Source organism: Callorhinchus milii, unplaced genomic scaffold (assembly GCF_018977255.1).
Source record: "Callorhinchus milii isolate IMCB2004 unplaced genomic scaffold, IMCB_Cmil_1.0 Scaffold18, whole genome shotgun sequence".
Taxonomy (NCBI): domain Eukaryota; kingdom Metazoa; phylum Chordata; class Chondrichthyes; order Chimaeriformes; family Callorhinchidae; genus Callorhinchus; species Callorhinchus milii.
In genome coordinates this window covers 7499543-7516997 of record NW_024704759.1, presented here as the reverse complement: position 1 = coordinate 7516997, position 17455 = coordinate 7499543, and the positions used below count along the sequence as shown (strand labels likewise).

The 17455-nt window shown below is 41.8% G+C and overlaps 2 long non-coding RNA genes across 4 annotated transcripts in view; one reads left to right on the top strand and one right to left on the bottom strand.

Moving 5' to 3' along the window:
• Nucleotides 1-16422, bottom strand: part of LOC121850381 — a 17658-nt gene extending 1236 nt beyond the window's left edge. The window contains exons 1-3 of one of the 3 annotated variants that reach the window (XR_006085577.1): nt 16244-16422; nt 15708-15917; nt 12715-12791 (exon numbers count right to left, since the gene is read on the bottom strand). This is a non-coding gene — a long non-coding RNA (uncharacterized LOC121850381). Of the gene's footprint in view, nt 1-12714; nt 12792-14555; nt 14837-15707; nt 15918-16243 lie in introns of those variants that run through there. The other 2 variants (XR_006085579.1, XR_006085578.1) reach the window with 2 other exon arrangements.
• On the top strand, nt 4797-11482 carry LOC103191231. The gene is made up of 3 exons (XR_489237.2): nt 4797-4887; nt 10105-10168; nt 11383-11482. It is a non-coding gene; the product is annotated as an uncharacterized LOC103191231 (long non-coding RNA).
• Nucleotides 16423-17455: the final 1033 nt, after the last annotated feature.

Sequence of the window (17455 nt, the reverse complement as noted above, 5' to 3'; positions counted from 1 at the left end):
AGTTTTTCCAGTATATTCTGTGAAGCACTTTGAGACGCCTCAATAACATGATTAATGCTAATATTTGGATTTAAGCGTAAGTGCCCATGTTAAAAGATCAAAAAGTGATGGGAGTTTCACCCGGCATCCGGCTCGTTGAGAGACTTGCATTTTCCTGATTGAAGCAGGGGAACCTCCAATCATTTTATCAGATTATTTTATCTCTCTTCCGCAGCTTTAGTGGCAATCTCCTCTGCTGAAATGTGCACAGTGTATGATAACACAGAAGTAATTTCACTGTTAGTTTCCGCCACACAGTGGTATAGACTGGTATAAAACAGGCAAAATTATTTGAGTTCCACCAGACTATCTTTATTGGTTTTAGAAGCTCATCTAAAGACGTGCCAAGTTAATGCCGGAGAAATTCCATTGAGGTCTAGACTTACTCTATTCGTGTTGCATTTTAGAACATCCAAACATTTTGCAACTGCTTAAATATAGCCCTAATTAATATTGAACCTGAAATTAAAATTAAAAGTTGTAATGTTTTTAAATAACTACAGAAAAACAGCTTCAAAGTTAAGACCGGATTCAACAATTCGCCAAATTCTGGATGCGGAACTGATGAAAGCAGCAGGTACTGTGTACTGATGAATGTCCAATTTAATTTGGGGGATTGTTGGCCAGGAAACCTAGTGAAACTCCCTTTTCTTTTTGATCTTTTAATGTGGGCATTTATGCTTGAATCCAAATATTGCCAATGTAAATTTTTAATTTGCAAAAGTAGTTTTTTGCTTATCTTACAGGAGAATAGAGGAAACGTGGACACCTTGTGAAGGTGTAAATGAAGCCTGGTCCCAGGCACTGAATGATAGATAGTTAGACCATGTTTTCATATGAAATTCTATCCACCATCATCTGTCTTGAGTATGCATCTTCCTAAGTAGATTATCAGTGACATTAACTATGATCTTCATGGGTTGTCTGCATCTTAAAATACACATTAGTAACCCCCATGTGATGGTTATGCTTCAATGGCTGCATTTGTTTTTAATTTATATAATTTAACCTCAACAAAATTAAATTATTCAACGCTAGGAGTTTGGACATGAAGCATGAAATGGTTTGTAAAATAGAAATAACTTTAGCAGCCTGGTCCTTCCCACAATCCTTTAACCCACTGTCACACAATGTATTTTAATAAATAAATGTGACTTGGATTTGGTCCATTTCTGGCCGGTGCTGAGTTAACTGATTACAATCAATCATTACTGATGAGGAAGTTTGCCACTGGAAAAGGAAAAAACCCACCAGCATTCAGGTTAGCAGAGCTGTCCACATTAATGGGCACTGTTTCACTTTGCTTGCTCATCTCAGGGCAAAATTAATGAAAAGTTGATCTATCTCCAGTCTGCTCAGTCATGTCTCACTGCCTCACCTTCTTTCTCTCTGCCTTTAAAAGCATCCTTCAAACTACTTATTCAACTGTACCTACGGTTACTTCCCTCCTTCAATCTCCCCACCATCTTTGTTCAGTATCTGGCACCATCTATGTAAAGCACTTTGCCTGTAAGATCATTTTATCTTAAAATGGAAGGTTGTGGAAACTTTTTAAATCCAGTCTATCTCGCAAGGCAATTTTCTGCAATTCTTAAAAAAAGAAAACCAGCTAACAAATAAAGATTGAATGTAAGAATCTGCCTCCTTCCTCTCAAATGACCATAATGTTAACAAATATAGGAACCCTTACATTTGGTACAGCACCTTTCACATCAGGAAGACGTCTCAAAGCATTTCACATGATATACAGTATAGTATAGTAACTGTGTATTTTGTGGATGAATGCACAAAATTTGACAGTTTGGGCACAGCAATGTCCCACAAACAGCCATACAATGAATGACCATTTTTATTGGCAGATTGTTGACCAGGACACTGGGTAAATTCCCTTCTGTATTCTGTGAGGCGCTTTGAGATGTCTCAAAGACGTGATAAGGCTCTATACCAAATGCAAGGATTATTATTATAAATGGTGCTACGGGATCTTTAACGTCCATCTGAACAGGCTAATGGGCCCCCATGTTTAACAACTCATCTGAAGTTCGGCACCTCCAACAATACAGCACATCCCCAGCACTGCTTTGGAGTGTCAGCCAAGACAGTATGAGTTCTAAAGTGGGGCTTAAAAACCCACAGCCTTCTGGCTTGGAGGCAAAAGTGCTATCAACTAAGCCACGTTGGCACACACATAAGTGTGATTACAAAATGCATTGAGCTGCACCAGCAGCTGAATATGTGTATTTGCTTATTTCACAATTCATTTCGGTCATTTTGCACTTTAATCACCAGATGCTGCGGAAATTCATGTAGTCCCAGTGCCGATAATGGAGAATCACACGAGCGTTGCCAACGTTGTGATTAATTGCCACTTTGCCTACAAAACATGTCGTTTTTGCATCTTGCATGGGTCATCAATCATCCGGAGATTACAAGGAGAAATGTAGGAGATTAGGATGAAATTCTCCTCTGGATTCCAAGATGAATTCACAAACGTGTTTTGCAAGGTCCTCCTTCGAAACCTAGGGCTTAAATCTTCTCATGCATGTCTAAACTGGGATTCGCTTGAATTTCATTTCGAAAGCCCATTCTGTGCCAAATGCACATAAGGAACAAGCTATAGTTTTAGGCAGGAAGTCTATCTACCCTAAACACCCAACGTCTGAAGAGGATTCCTTCGAATGCACACATACCTTTGTCTAAAAATGCTGAATCCTTTTCATTTCCACTATGATTCCGTTTTGGTACTCGGCAGCCAATTGCATACAGCAGTGTCCCACATACAGTTGCGATTGAGTGACCAAATTTTTTTTATATTACTATTTTTTGAAGGGATTATTGCCCCCAGAAATTAATCTGCCCATCAACTGACAATCAGATTCCTACATCCTGCTGGGTAAACAGAAGTGTGTGGAGTCAGGAAATTTGCCTAAGATTTTGCCCCGCCTTGGAATCGAATCTGGGTCTTCTTCCTTGCAAGGTGAGTGCTCTAACCCATATGTTACGGGACTCCACGTATGATATGCAGACAAATTAAATGTAGACAAATGTAAAAAACATTTGCAGGAAACATGCACTTAATGTAGATTGTTGTTGAAATACTTAGTTGGAAATGTTAAATGTTTCAGCAGAGACAAGGCAGAAATTTTCTGCATAAAATATGATTAGGCAAAATCCACTAATCCATGAGTACTACAGTTACCAATGTCTGCAGGTTGTACATAACATGTATCATCAATAAAATATTCTGTGATATGCAGATATGTAATTTTGATGAAAATATTGGTGAAAAAGTGATGTATTCTTAAAGGAGGCCTGTGCTTTCAATGCAACCTGGCTACTGGCCTGGTTTAAATTGACGTGTCACTGGAAAACTTATAAAATATTTTTCCAGCAGGAAAATCCATTCTTACAGCATATTTGGAGGCAATTCATTTTGACTTAAAATGTAGATTCCTGCAATGCTGTGCCAAGTGTACGAATGAGAGATTTGTGCTGTTCAGAATCGCGACTGACAAAGTCAGCGAAAAATCATGTCAATTTATTATAAAAATCCTGTGTAGATATTAATAATAGAGATTTTTCAGTGGTTTTACTTATGGCCATTACCGTTGTTTCATTTGTTTTTAGATAATGGATTTAAAGCACAATTCCTTTCTTAAGCTACTTATTGCGTGAGAACCAGATGGAGAGCAAAATGCTTATTATTTCTTTCTGCCCATTAGTTTTTAACATGTGCAGTTCCTCATATGAAGAAGCACTTGACATTGATATCTAACTGTGTGTGTATGTGTGTGTAGATTGCTCTACCCAGATGTCCATGAGAACGGAAAGCGGTAACCAAAGAGTAATGGAAGAGGGGGAAAAGCAGGACACATTCTAAACAAAAAAGATTACCACTTTACTGTGATGAACATTAAAATATCAATATAATTAATGTACTGGAAGCATGCCTTCTATTTCAATCTTTTTAAAAATATATATGTATATAAACTACTGTATTAAGAAAGTTAGAAACAACTTGCATGTTTACGCTAACTTATCATGTCGCAAAATCACAGAAGACTTCACAGGTAATTAATTACATGTAATCATAGTGTTTGTTATTTGAAGACCAACATTTGCACCAGCGAGATACCAACTGACACCAAGTGTTGTTGGCCACGATACTTGGGAATCCTCCCTTCCCTTAAATCCTATTTCCTTCTCGCATTAGTCAGTATGACATTAATTCAATTATGCATGTAGCTAAATTTTTATCATATAATGAGTAACAGGTGATTTCTGAAGGCATTACAAACATGAAATATTAGTGTTTATCATTCATTTTGTTTCTCTCTCACTCAGAAACACTCCAGGATGCTACCCTGCGTGAAGGGCACTATGTGAATGCAAGTTGTTGTTCTGACGCAGGGTCAGGAACCCAAAACGTTGACTCACTTTCCTTTCTCCAAAGATGCTGCTTGACCTGCTGAGTGTTCCCAGCGACTTCTGTTTTTGTTTCAGATTGGCAGCATCTGCAGTATTTTGTGTTTTGTTGTTGTTCTTGTTGTTGAAACATGCAACATCCTCGTGTTAAGGTCATTGCCTGCTGTAACGATTGTAGAGCTTTAGGAAAAAGAAAATCTGTGTGCGGAGAGGGGAATCATTGTGAAGTCCACACGTGAGGCAGGCCGACAGGATGATGTCATGGTGCACAGTCAAGCAATGAGCAGAGAGCAGAGCATTGTTTAGTCACAGTGCGTCGAGCATCTGTAGAGTGAGAATGATTTAATACATTGGGTGATTTGTTTGCCTGAGTCTGGTGTGGATGAAGAGAACATTTCAGTTGCAGCTGTGTGATAGAAAACGGTAGGTTCTTTATTCAGCCTGAGAAGAGGTTTGGCATTTGTAACTATTGTTTTTCCGCGTTTATTTTCTGTGAGGTGAATTTGTGGTATTTTGCTCATTTGATTCCTGAAATGTGTGTTTTATCAGCTAGTGGTCAGTTATTGTTGGCATTACCTAAGAGAATGCTGAAATAACATTGGTTCAGGATAGGCGAAAAGGAGAAACTAATAAATTGATATTGGTTCATTTTTAGACAGTCTGTGATGTTCGAGTGACAACTTTAGTTTTTAAAACAGATTTGATGTAATGTTAATATAATCTGTTAAAAAATATTGCTATTTACACCTTATTTCCTCATCTCATGCTATTCAACTCAGCCTGTGTGTAGCCCCTATGGCTCTGAGTCAGAAGGTTGTAGGTTCAAATCCCGTGCCAAACTTTCAGATGACTGTCTAGATTGCCACTCCAATGTAGTACTGTGGGAGTGCTACGTTGTTGGAAGTGCTGTCCAGATGAGGTATAAAACTGAGGTCCAGTCTGGATGTTAAATATCCTGTGTCACTATTCAAAAAGAGTTTCTCCTAGTGTCTTAACCAACACTTCTCCAGATCAAATTGATAAATTCAGCGAATGCTGTTTGTGAAACACTGCTACGTTACATTTTACAGTCAAATAAGGCACTATATCAAATGAAAGGGTGATTGCAAACAGAATGGAAAAGTGATCTTATTCAGTAATAAGGAAAAGTGTGCTCAGCAGTGTGTTTATGTATGTGAAGGACTGCGGCAAAGTTTATTTATTTCGATCAGAGACCAGCAATAGTGTGACATTGCATATTAGACAGGCGTATCTTTGTTAATTTGACGCATACTTTTCTATTTAAGACTTCTTTCACCTCCGCTACATTGCCTGCCTCCAACCGTACCTTGCCCCAAATGCAGCTGAAACCCTCGTGCATGGGTTTGTCACCTCACACTTGGATTACTCAAATGCACTCCTCGCCAATCTCCCCAGCTCCACTATTCAAAAGATCCAGTTCATTCAGACTTCTGCCGCCCACATACTTACCCGGACCAAACTCTGTACCCACATCTCACCAGTTCTGGCCACCATCGGAGGTTGCGCTTTCAGCCACTACGCCCCAAAAATCTGGAACACTCTCCTTCAATCCCTCCGCCTTGCCCCCTCTCTCCCCTTTTTCAAGTCCCGGCTTAAAACCTGAACCTATCCAATGCAGAGATTCAGATTCCCCCCCAATTCAGTGCAAAATGCAACATTTCTTAAACGTGTGGATGTGATAATTACTGAAACATCGCATGTTTAAGGCTCATCGCGATACTGGCAGGCTGAAAAAACAGGGGTTTGCCTCTGCCCTTAGCTTGTACATGATTTTTACTCAATTCTAATTTACTCGTTACGTGAATGAAAGAAAGAAAAAATGAACAGCGATGTTTCAAATAATTCCGGAGGTGCTGAGGATTGTAGAAGATGCATTTCAGCTGCTGTGCCCAGTCAAGACTTGCAGATGTGGTTAACAGCCCTTTAACCTATCAATCACACACACACAGTGTCCCTTGTACTGCACAGTGTTCCCCCACTACCTCCCTGCCAAGTTCATCTCCTACTGTTAGCACATCATTAGAAGGCCTTCCCTCCTGGCTACACCTTCCACCACCCCCCCCCCCCCCCCCCCCCCCCCACCCACCCTAACTAATGTGGCGGCGGGGTGGCCCTCATCTCCCAAGCTTCCCGCGGTCTATCCCCTTATTCCAATGACTGTTTCTCCTTATTTGAGCACCTCACCCTCTACCATCCCTCCTCTCTCTCACTCAAAATTCTCCTGGTTTACTGCCCCCCCAATACCCCCTGGCTCCTTCTTCGCCGATATCTTTGCTCTCCTCTCCTCCCTGTCCCTCTGCTCAGAACGCCTGCTCATAATGGGTGACTTCAAACTCCAACTAAACTCCACTTGCACCACATCCTCAGAATTCACTGCCCTCCTTTCCTCCCTAAACCTCACCCTCCACATCAACTGGCCAACCCACAAACGCGACCAGCCCTTCGACCTCGTCATCACACTTGGCCTCGATATTTCCAACCTGTACATCATGGTCAAAGCCATCTCAGATCACTTCCTCATCTCCTTCTCCTCTCGCATCCCCCTCCCCTCCATCAAGACTTCAACCATACCTTTCCGCACATGGAAAACGCTTCCCCCCGAGACCCTCACAAAAGCAGCGAACCCTGTAGCAGCCGTCAAGCTGCTCCATGATCGCCTCTCCTCCACCTTCAACTTCCCCGTCCCCCTGAAATCTAGGACTATCTCCAAACCTACCCGCTCCCCTGATACAACAGCCATCTCCCTAAAATCCAAACCTGGCTACTCGAGCACAGGTAACAGAAAACCAGTCTCATGGTTCACCACCAGCTGTGGCTCGAGCATCTTCACGCCTACCGCTGCTCTCTGTTGCAAGCAAAAAACATGCACTACTCAAACATCATAGTGGAGACCAACAATAACTCCAAAACCCTATTCTCCACTGCCCACCACTTCCTCCGTGCACACCCCTCAAGCCCCTCAATCATCACATCTAATGCCAAGTGCGAAGAGTTCATGGACGTCCTTACCTCTAAAATTGACAACATCCGCCTGGCAATTTCATCCCTTTGCCCCACGTCGCCTACCACCACCCCCATTCCGTCTCCCTCACCCACGCCGCCTTCAGCTCCTACCATGGCCCGCATCCTACATTCATTTGCCCCCATGCTTCCTTCTTCCCTCTTATCCCATCACCACAATGAAACCCACCACCTGCTGTCTCGACCCCATTCCCACCCTCCTTTCATCTGAAGGACATCACCTCCAACAATGCCATGCTTGTACATTATAAGCTCAAAGTCCCAATGTTGGGAGTTCAACCTTCTGACTCAGAGGACAGAGTGCTACCAACATAATAGCAAGCATAACAGGAATGAAAACAGAAGCTTGTCCATGAACACAACACCAGAGAGAACAATACATACCCAACATTTTATAGTAAAATAACCCTTGGGTTCTTCATTGTTTGTAACAGAAACTAAAAGAAACTAAATTTTGTATGTTAAGCTTTGCCCTTCGGAGAGGTGGAGAAAAATAATGCATCTCCAAGCTATGAAAAGGAGGCCCGGAGACCCCAAAATTTCACATGGTTCTAGCCTCAAGAACAATAATAACTTAATTTATACAATGTCCTTCATGTAAAATAATGCCTGAGAGCATATCACGTGGACAGGATCAAATGGCAAACATAATAATAAGAATCCTTGCATTTGATAGAGCGCTTTTCACGTCTTCTAGATGTCTCAAAGTGCTTCACAGAATATGCTGTAAAGTGAATTGACCGTATATTTGTGAGCAAAACGCGGCAGCCAATTGAGCACAGCAGTGTCCCACAAACAGTCCTGGATTGAAAATGAATAATTTATTATTGTTTTTGTTTGTGGAGAGATTATTATCAGGCGTGTGGAGTAAGGAAACTTGCCCAAGGTTTCGCCCTGACCTGCCTGGAACTGAACCCAGGTGTCTCGCTTGCAAGGTGAGTGCTCTAACCACTGAGTTACAGGACTCCACATGGGAGAAGGGAGGGGTGACAGTAGCTGCAGTCAAAGAAGTAGTTTTTACACAGGGTTTAAAGACAGATGGGGTGGGGGACAGAGCTGAAGAGGTAAGGAGGAAGGTAAAGGGCTGAAGGCTCGGCCACTGATGGTGCCATAGAGGTGTGCGTGGAGTGGGGGCGGTGGGTGGGCGGTTGACGGGGCAAAGCAGGTAATCTTAAATGGTTTTAAGAGTTCCGGTTAGGAGGATTTATGAAAAACTATTCAATTGAGTCTCTGTTTGGAAAGCTGGTCTCCAAAAACTGTTTCAAAATTTAGACTAAACTTGAGAATTTTGCAAACATTCTGCACTTTTTCAAGTGTTAAAGACTATGGTCAAGAATTTCCAGTTTCAGATTCCTTGCACTGGGAGAATGTGTAATCCTGTAACATTATATGTCTGGAACCTCAAGGGTGTTTGTAGGAACCGTTGACTGTTAATAAGTGTCTCAAGATCTCCACAAGTAATGTAATCCTTCGGTACAGAACGGCTGTCTGTGCCTGTCGAGATCCGTAAATGGTAAGACAGATTCCAGTTAAAAATACATAGCCCAGATATGGAGAGTGTTTCTGCTTAGCCAGCACATTTGGTTTGTGGGAATCTATTTTAATATATCAAAAAGGCACAGATGGGTGTGTGTGTGTGTAGGGAGGAAACAATAAGACAAAATCATGTAAGGGAGTGTCTCTGTTTGAAAATCGTTTACATCTACACAAATGTTGTGCTAAAATGCGAATTCTACGCTAAATCCAAAAATTGTGCTAACGTTTCCTTGTGTCCGGGAGCTTTTTGTACTTCAGATCAGAAAAGTTGTTAGGAATCTCTAATAAGAATATTCAGTTAACTTGTTTGCAATTTCTGGTGAAATGTTACCACAAAAAGGAAGACAATATATTGGGCTTGACTAGTACTGTTGCACAGACGTGAACTGGACTGTACACACCTGTCCAATATTTTATTTGATACTCGGCACAGAAATCTATAAATAGAACATCAACCATAAGGATTAAGTAAAGGGTTTTATTGCAGTGTGGCTACCACCCAGTCACTCAAGCCTTTATCAAAGGTCCACCCGCAAGTAATCAGGGTCTTACTCATCAACAAAATTAACCTGCTCTCACTGGCTGTACATTGGATTTGTACATCAATGGTGCCCACAATTTCATTTGAGATAATTCATTGACTTTTCTTTCAATGGGATTTTTATTTTTAAAACCAACTTGCATTTATAGAGAGCTCTTCACATATTTGGAGCACTTCATTAGAATTGCGGAGATATCAAGAGAGAGAATATTATAACAAGAGATGCAGTATTACATTCATAGAATCATAGAATCATAGAATGTTACGGCACAGAAGGAGACCATTCGGCCGATCGAGTCTGTGCCGGCTCTTTGACAGAGCAACTGACTTTTATTAACCCCACTCACCAGCTTTCTCCCCATAACCCTGCAAAACTGTCTTCCCCAGATACCTGTCCAGCTCTCTCTTAAAAGCTGTTATCGAATCGGACTTCACTGCCCTTTCGGGCAGATCATTCCAAATTCTAACAACTCGCTGAGTGAAAAAATTTCTGCTAACCTCCCCTCTGCTTCTTTTGGTAGATTGATCATCATCAATTAACATTGCAGCAATTATTTCAACACTATCTGCAAAAACAGAGGATAGGTAAGACTGATGATAATAGGTAATACAATGAACAATATGTGACATAATAGCATCTGGGGTGATTTCAAATTGCTATTATAATGTTCGAGTTGTGCTCTGTTGTGAACCACAGTATCTTTATTCTCACAGTTTATGATGTGAGCTGAACCCACTACAGTCAATTCACTTTATAGTGCATTCGTAGCAGTCTGGTGAAATTCTTTTTTTTGTGTGAATGTTGAGTAATCAATTCTGGAGGTTTACACTGTTGTTTGTGTGAATCTAAACACAATGGTTTCTCAGTCAACTCAGTGATTACAAATTGGTATTCTTTTGATTGTGTATATTTGTACATGAAATAAAATGAGCACCTTTCAAATAATTCTATCAAACATCAGCATTGAGAAATGAGATGAATCTCAATAGAAAATTTGGAAAGTGATAAAATGGTTTGTGAATGCAACATATATGTTCTCCACCACCCCCCCCCCTACCCACCCCACACACACACAAAAACAATAATAATAATAATCCTTGCATTTTGATACTGTAAAGTGAATTGACTGTATATTTTGTGAGCAAAACACGGCAACCGATTGCGCACAGCATTGTCCCACAAACCATCATGGATTGAAGTGACCAATTTTTTTTGAAGGAATTATTAATCCCGGGAAAAGCGATCCGTCAATTGACGAACAACTGGGTTCCTATTTACTGTGAGGTAAACAGAGGTTTGTGGAGTAAGGAAACTTGCCCAACATTTCGCCCTACTGGGAATTCGAACCCAGATCTCTCGCTTGCGAGGCGAGTGCTCATAACCACTGAGCTACAGGATTCCATGAATGCGGTTGTAGCTCTATATATTGAGAAGGAGGCATGCAGCTAAGCCCCATCATGGAGTCCTGTAATTCAGTGGTTAGAGCATTTGCCTCGCAAGCGAGAGACCTGGGTTCGATTCTCGGCAGGACGAAACCTTGGGCACGTTTCCTTACTCCACACACCTGATATTAATCCCTCAAGAAAAAAACCCAATATTAAATTGGTCACTTCAATCCACGACTGTTTGCGGGACACTGCTGTGCGCAATTGGCTGCCATGATTCGCCCACAAGAAAAAACAGTCAATTCACTTTACAGTATATACTGTGAAGCGCTTTGAGACGTCTCAAAGACGTGAAAAGCGCAATATCAAATGGAAAGATTACTATTATTATCATTGTTATGCTCATCTGACAGGTAACAGTGCAAACGTTAAAGGTGCATTGGATAAAGGAGGATAAAGGAGGACGCTGAACCAGAGAATGAGTAAGAGCAGATAACATCTTTCCGTTCTTTGACTGGTGTGTTTAATTGCTGAATTCTGTTCAGTTTAATTGTCAGTGTGTTTAATCAGTCTATTTATAATAATAATTCTCACATTTCCTATAGCGCTGATGGCTGACACTCCAATGCAGTGCTGGGGAGGTGCTGCCTTGTTAAGGCGGTGAGTCCTTCAGATGCGACATTAAATGGAGGTGGATCTTAAAGTTCCTATAGTACTATTAGAAAAGAGAAGAGTTTCTCCCGCGTCCTGGCCAACAATCCCCCAAATAAAATTGGTAATTTACTCCATGACTGTTTGTGGGGCATTGCAATGTGCAAACCAAACTCACTGCCATCTCTCCCCACAAAACCCAGTCCCCGCACTCTACAGTATATCTTCCTGACATGAAAGTCGCTATATCTAATGCAAGGATTATTATCGTTAATAATAATAATAACATGTTTCGCCCCCACAAAGTTAGAGGAATCAAACTTGCGGTATTTATCAGTTTAAGGATTCCGTTTAAGAAATACCAGACTTCTAGAACAGCAATAACATGTACAAGACACCAGCAAACCCTTGTCAGTGGTTACAAATATCGGCACAGTGCAATGAGAGATCATATTTTCTGTCCCTTAATATAATACACAGGAGGTCTTTCCAGTATCTTCCAGAGGGAAATGAAGGAGCCCGTAACTTTACTTCGCTTACTTCTAGACAGTGTGATTAGTTGACTTACCTATGCAATGAAGGCAATTATAATGTTCACATTAAGTCAAACTGGGCATGAACATTTCTGTGCTGACTAATGTCCAGGGTACATTGTTTTAAACGTCCTCTTTGAATCAAATCTGCATTTTGTCTTTGCTTTCCAGAAATAAGCAGATGTGAAGTTCTGCTTATTTCGTTTGGAAAGGCGATATAATAAAAATAACCCCTGTTAAACTCGGAATGAAGAGCCCACCCCAGCTCAAAGTCAGCTTTGATGGTAAATAGAAGTAGTAATATGACTTTCTTCGTGACGATCTGTACAACCAGAGGGAAAGGCAGATTATTTCTTGTGTTTTCTGGTGGAGAAAAATTCACGAGTGTATTTTAAGTAAAACAAACTCAGGAGGCTATTGACAAACTGTACTCTGGCTGTTGAATTAAAAGATTTAAAGCTTTAATGCTAGTTCATTGATGGGTGATTCACTGAGATTCACACACACACATATATATATATATCTATATATAAAGATGAAACGCTTGCGACTGGAAGCGTTAAACCACTCCACTATTCAAGGAATGGCTCGTGTTATTATTGCCCGAAAGTACTTTCATTGCTGCTGTATCAGGTTTCCTGGAGGTGAAGGGAAAGCGGACGGAAAATTAACAGCTTTATTCTCAACTCTTTTGCGCTGATTATCTTTGCATTTGCATTGATTGGAAGGAAGTTTCCGATGCGATCATAACGTTATCCACGACACATGGAGATGCAAAGAAGGAACACAGCTCTGTGCTCAATCTCAAACAGGACAGGGACATTGGCTCCAATTTCTACTGAAGATAACCACCAATATTTGATGCCCCTTTGCACGTTGCAGCTCAGAGGAATCCCCCCCCCAACCCCCCACCCCCAACCCCCCATCCAAGTGTGCCGTTGTTCTACGTTTGCAACTTGCATTTGCATTTCATTTGGATTGAACACTGAAACGAACTCCAAATTAAATCCTCGGAGCGTTGGAAGGAGAGAGTGAGAAGAGAGAGAGAGAGAAGAGAAGAGAAGGAGAAGGAGAAGGAGAAAGAGAAAGAGAGAGGAAGAGAAGACGTGAGCCTTTCAAGTTACCACCGACTGCGAGGAATTCGGCTCAGAAAGGGGTTGAAACGATCAAAGATGGAAAGCGATTGGGGGGGGAAAAAAAAACCCTTTTGCTCTGTCGAGTGATTTGAGGCCATTCATTCTCGAGTGCCCTCGTGAATGCAAAGGTCTGCGGTGGGTTCTATATCCGAACTGTTTGGGAATTCCGCTGGGAATGTGACAAATGCGTGACATTTTTTTTTTGCACAGAGGTGGGGGTGGGGGTGGGGGTGGGGGTTGGGGGGGGGGGTGGTGGGGGCATCTCATTTGGTTGCAAAAGAGCAAATCCGATTCCTCCCATTGGCCGTTGACAAACGAGGCGAGAGAGGGGGCAGAAACCTCACCGGGTATTTAGCCCATGAAAGAAAATGGGGAAGGTTAAAAAAGCTGAGTAGGGGGAAAAAAAAACATCCAGGTCCCTCGCAGGAGTTGGGGAAGACCAGGCGTTTCATTGGGACCTGTTTCTGAGCCCCTTAATAAGCCACCAATATGGTAAGCAAACACCTTTACATTCATCTTTCCCATCTGTTTGCGCAACGCTGGAATCTGTCTCTAATCGTATGAAGGACCCCCAACCCCCCCCCCCCCACCCACCCCCCACCCTCCATCCCCATCCCTGGAGAGTTCGCATTTTTTTTTTTGCAAAAAAACTTTTTAATGCATCTTTCCACCCTCCACCCTCCACCCCTGGGGAAAAAAAACCTCCTCTCTCTCTCTCTCTCTGCTCCCAACCCCCAGCTCGAGTGCAAACCCCCTTCTTGCCCCCACCGCCCACGTGAAAGGCACCGTAATCAATGCATTTTTTTGGGGGGTTGTAATTTATCCCAGAAAATATTTGGGATTATATAATGTTCATATAAAAGAGTTTGGAATTGATAACACAGTCCTGACATCCTCCCTGACGTGAAAGGCGCTATATATAAAGCATGTTCTGTTGCTGTTGTTGTTGTTGTTGTTGTTGAATCCCCCCCCCCCCCCAAAAAAAAAAGGTTGAAGTGATGGGTGACTGCAACAATTCCGATTATTTGAGGTGCTTAAATGGAATTCAACAGCTATTTTTTTATGTGTATTGAAAGAGATTTGGAAGAATGAATTGCTGGGAAAAATATATTTACAGTATGACCCAAAAGTCGTGACACCATTTGCAATGGTATCCATTACACTTATAACCTGCATTTAATTATAATGGGACAACGCTGGTATTGCGTTGTTAATGGTATTACCATCACGCTTACATTATGCATTTAATTGTAAACCTTTCGAGAAATTGTGATTTTAGGTAACAGGGTAGTTATCACGACTTTTTTTTTTGATGGTCCTGTGTGTTGCGAATGGGGATTATTTCGGTGCGCAGCAAAAAAAAATACAATCGTATGGTGTTTGGTTCTGTGTTCTTCCACACGCTGCAACTTCTTTGAATAGATATCACCTCCAACAGGGGCTGAAAAGCCACTGGATGTTGGTGGTCGAGTTTGCACGAAGCGCTCCTGCCATCTGTTGCTTGCGGGGTGGGGGAAAGTTGCATTGGAAATGCGTCCTGCGTTCGTCTACAGCGAAACGTGTACGAAACGACAATAAATCACACAAGAGGGCCAGATTTTTTTTTGCATTAAAACACACACACGTACGCAAAAGCAATGCACCGCATTACAACGCAGAGAGAGCGCAGTCAAGTGTTTCAACGCAGGTTAATAAAGATGGACAGCGACAGCTCTCCATCTGCAATAACGTCCACCAGAAGAGGAGGAGGAGGAGGAGGAGGAGGAGGAGGAGAACGCCTTCGAGAATTGTAGTGCAACGGTAAAAAAAAAAAAACAGGTTTCTAAAAGAAAACAACGAATGCTCAACTGCAAAAAAAAAAAGGTGGGGGAAAAAAAACAAAGTTTAAGAGATGCAAAAAAAGAGAAAAGCCACTGCGTTTTTTTTTTCTGTTGTTGCTGTGATTTGCGGTGAACTCTCTGTGTTCTCAGCACAACTCCTGCGATCTCAGTGAGTGAGTGAGTGAGAGGGAGAGGTTTTGGAGATGGATAAAAAGGCGCAGATTCGGGTTATAAATAGACCCGAGTGGTGGACGTGTGCACTTACGAGGCGCATTCCTCTGGACTAAGGTTTCTTGCATGAAGGACTCGCTCAGAATTGGGGAGCTGTACCCCCTCCACACACACACACACCCCACACCCCCGCAAATCTTTAACGGATCAAATACCAGAAGGAAAAAGACCTTCAGAAACCAGGAGGAGGAAAGACTCGCCGCCCACGATGCTCCATCAATAATATTATTCTTGATTCTCTCTGCTTTATCTCCCCATCTCGTACCAGGTCTTTCTTTTTGGAAGTGCATTCTTTTTACAAAGTCCTGTTACCCCCCCACATCCCCCCTCCACCCCCCATGTATTTCTGTTTGCACAGTGCACTCACCAACAACTGACACACGTCGTAGAAGTACTTCATTGGATTCCCTGCAAGTGTTTTAAGTGTTATTTCGACGTCTGGAGGATCCATGCGAGTGCCATCATTTTCATAGCAGATAATGAGTGATCCATTGCCATGTTTGGTGCGACGTCTTCTGTAACGTGGATGGAGTGAGGAGGAAGTTACTGGCATCAGACGTCGTGGCACTCGACTCATCTGCAAATAGAAAATAAAAACTAATTGCAAGAAAACAACAACAAGGGGTGGTGGTGTTGGGGGGTGGGGTGGGGTTGGGGGGTGGGGGTTGGGGTGGGGGACTTTGCGAGCACCATGTACTTGTTTGAATGCTTCAGTGTGCTTGTCAAAAGCCTGGGCAAAGAATCGACAACAATTTTTACTGACAATCATAGATTTATACAGCACAGAAGAAGGCCACTTGTCCCATCGTATCTGTGTCAGCTCTTTGAAAGACTATCCAAATGAATCCCACTTCCCTGCGCTCTCCCCATAGCCCTGCAAATTTGACCTCCCCAAATATCTACCTCTCTCTTGGAAGTTGTTATCAAGTCGGCTCGCACCCACCCATGAAGAAATATGTTGATCAAGAAATCAACGAGCACAAAAGTGTCGGTTATATTTTGATGACAAATGTTTTTGCCCGATATTTAGTGAGCTGGAATGACTGATAGGGCGTGAAGCGAAATTAACAGTAGACTTTTAGTAGCTAACGTGTATCTTAAAATATGCTGATTACTTTAAACGTTCTCTCTGGTAATTGAAACCTCCAAGGCAGCCCAACTACCCCTATTTGGAAAAGGATAATTCATCCAGTTAAAAATATCTGATCTTTGCTTCCAACTCAAGCTGCCTTTGCTTTGCCAAGCAGTTGCTTCTGTGATATTTACTACCACTCAAGACAGATCTGAACAGCCCAATCATGTGGTTCTGGAACTATTCGGGATCACAGGGAACTAGTCTTGAAAAGTCACTTTACAGTATATGCTGTGAAGCGCTTTAAGATGTCTGGGCGATGTGATAAGGTGATATATCAAATGCAAGGGTTCTTATTATGTTATTATTATTGAAATTGATTTGTCTCCTCTCAAACACCCTGCAATATTGTCATTATGAACGATTTTCTGAAATAAAATACCCTTTCCTCTCTATCGCTGCTCTTCAAAATATTAGCAAACACCTGATACACTATTGGCGAAGAGAAGGGACTTTCTCCTCCTGCCTTGGCCAGCAATCATCTGGAAATCAGTCATGGTCTTCACGGCTGTTTGTGGGTTATTGTTCAGTCCAAAATTACACACCAACTGTACTTCACAGCAACTACGTTAAAGCTAAGTAAAGCTTTTTGAGACATGTTGAGGCTATAGGTGCTATATCAAATGTAAGGCTTACAATGATTGCACTACAAGTATTACCCAAATGCATTAATTCACATCACCCCATCTCCCAATATAGTTTAACCTAAGGAAGGTCCAACATTCAAAACCTAATATATATTTCGATGGTGATTCATGTCATGAATAATAAAATTCCTTGCATTGGATGAACAGTATAAATCACCTAATTGAAACCTTAAGTCTCAAAGTGCTTCAGTGATTTGTTGTTAAGCGTAGTGACTGTGCATTTGTAGTCCGGACTTGAAACCACAAACCTTCCGACTTAGAGAATGGAGTTAGTTCTACCTAGTTGTGGAGTCCTGTAGCTCAGTGGTTAGAGCACTCTAACCACTGTATTATTAA